The following is a 2527-nucleotide window of genomic DNA, read 5'->3' on the forward strand; positions in this document are numbered from 1 at the left end:
AATGCAATTCTCGGTGCAATTGATTCAATTGCACCTGAGATTGCATTCCTTCCCCCTCCAAATAGTTGCAATAACCCTTTCCATTCAGGGTTATTGAACACGCTTCCTGGTTCATTACTTTTCTCATTAACTTTGCAAGTTAGCTCCCATTCCACGTTAGAGGTCACGTTAGTTAGATTAACGTGGCTGCTAACGTGGTTCTTCCTTGCTCCTTTTGTCCTGAAATTAAGCAATAAAGTGCATCAAAGTTCTAATCCAACTCATGGGAAATGCAACATCCAATTTGTCATTAAATTCATGAAAAATCCTCATGAAATCATGTAAAGTGCACAATGTATGCTTGAATCAAGATGTAAGTGAATATCTACCCAAAAAGAGCTTATTTTCTAAGAAAATGCATGAAACTACCCTAAAAACAGTAAAGAAAAGGTCAGTGAAACTGGCCAAAATGCCCTTGCATCACAAGACCATCAACATGACCCACACGGCCGAACCTGGAGAGGAGGAAGAGGCAGTGATCTCCGCTGAGGAAGACCTCAATGGACGTCCACTGGCCTCCAAGGAGTTCCCTAATGAGGAACCATGGGAATCTGAGGCTCACACTGAGACCATAGAGATTCCATTGAATTTACTTTTGCCATTTATGAGCTTTGATGAGTATTCTTCCTCTGAAGAGGATGAAGATGTTACTGAAGAACAAGTTGCTAAGTACCTTAGAGCAATCATGAAGCTAAATGCCAAGTTATTTGGTGATGAGACTTGGGAGGATGAATCCCCCTTGCTCACCAAACAACTGGATGACTTGACTAGGCAGAGATTACCTCAAAAGAGACAGGATCCTGGAAAGTTTTCAATACCTTGTACCATAGGAACCATGACCTTTGAGAAGGCTCTGTGTGACCTAGGGTCAAGCATAAACGTCATGCCTCTCTCTGTAATGGAGAAGCTTGGAATTTTTGAGGTACAAGCTGCAAGAATCTCACTAGAGATGGCAGACAATTCAAGAAAACAGGCGTATAGACTTGTAGAGGATGTCTTGGTAAAGGTTGAAGGCCACTACATCCCTGCTGATTTCATAATCCTAGACACTGGGAAGTGTATGGATGAATCCATCATCCTTGGCAGACCCTTCCTAGCCACAACAAAAGCTGTGATTGATGTTGACAGAGGAGAATCGGTCCTTCAAGTGAATGAGGACTCCCTTGTGTTTAAAGCTCAAGAATCTCCCTCTGTAACCATGGAAAGGAAGCATGAAAAGCTTCTCTCAATGCAGAGTCAAACAAAATCCCCACATTCAAACTCTAAGTTTGGTGTTGGGAGGCCACAACCAAACTCTAAGTTTGGTGTTGAGAGGCCATCATCATGCTCTGAGTATCTGTGAGGCTCCATGAGAGCCCACTGTCAAGCTATTGACATTAAAGAAGCGCTTGTTGGGTGGCAACCCAATTTTACTTATCTATGTTAAAATTCTATTTTCCATTGTTATTTTATATTTTCTATAGGTTGATGATCATGTGAAGTCACAAAAACAATTGAAAAAGCAAAAACAAACTGAAAAATAGAATGAAAAATAGCACACCCTGGAGGAGAAGCCTACTGGCGTTTAAACGCCAGTAAGGGCAGCAGAATGGGCGTTAAATGCCCAGTCTGGAACCATTCTGGGCGTTTAACACCAGAAAAGGGCAAGAAACTGGCGTTAAACGCCAGAAATGGGTAGCAACCTGGCGTTAAAAATGCCAGGATTGGCAGTAGAGGGCATTTTGCACGCCTAATTGGTGCAGGGATGAGAAATCCTTGACACCTCAGGATCTGTGGACCCCACAGGATCCCCACCAACCTCAACTCACTCTCTCTCTTCTTCACACCTTTTCATAATACTCTTCCCCAAATACCCTTCATAAATCACCTCAATACCTCTTCCCCAAAAAACTCCTCACCTATCAAATCCTACCCTCTTCTCCATAATCCCTTCACCAATCCACATCCATCCCTCCTAAACCCCACCTACCTCACCATTCAAATTCAAAACACTTTCCCTCCCAAAACCACCCATACATGGCCAAACCATACCCTCTCTCCACTCCTATATAAACCCATCTTCACTCCTTCATTTTCACACATCTTAAACACTACTTCACCCCCTTGGCCGAAACACTACCCCCCTCCATCTCCTCTATTCCTTCTTCCTCTACTCTCTTCTTTCTTCTTTTGCTCGAGGACGAGCAAACCTTCTAAGTTTGGTATGGTAAAAGCGTTGCTTTTTGTTTTTCCATAACCATTTATGGCACCAAAGGCCGGAGAAACCTCTAGAAAGAAGAAAGGGAAGGCAAAAGCTTCCACCTTCGAGTCATGGGAGATGGAGAAATTCATCTCAAGGGTGCATCAAGACCACTTCTATAAAGTTATGGCCAAGAAGAAAGTGATTCCTGAGGTCCCTTTCAAGCTCAAAACGGGTGAATATCCAGAGATCCGACATGAGATTCGAACAAGAGGTTGGGAAGTTCTCACCAACCCCATTCAACAAGTC

The sequence above is a fragment of the Arachis ipaensis genome, chromosome B02, assembly GCF_000816755.2.
Source record: "Arachis ipaensis cultivar K30076 chromosome B02, Araip1.1, whole genome shotgun sequence".
Classification (NCBI taxonomy): Eukaryota; Viridiplantae; Streptophyta; class Magnoliopsida; order Fabales; family Fabaceae; genus Arachis; species Arachis ipaensis.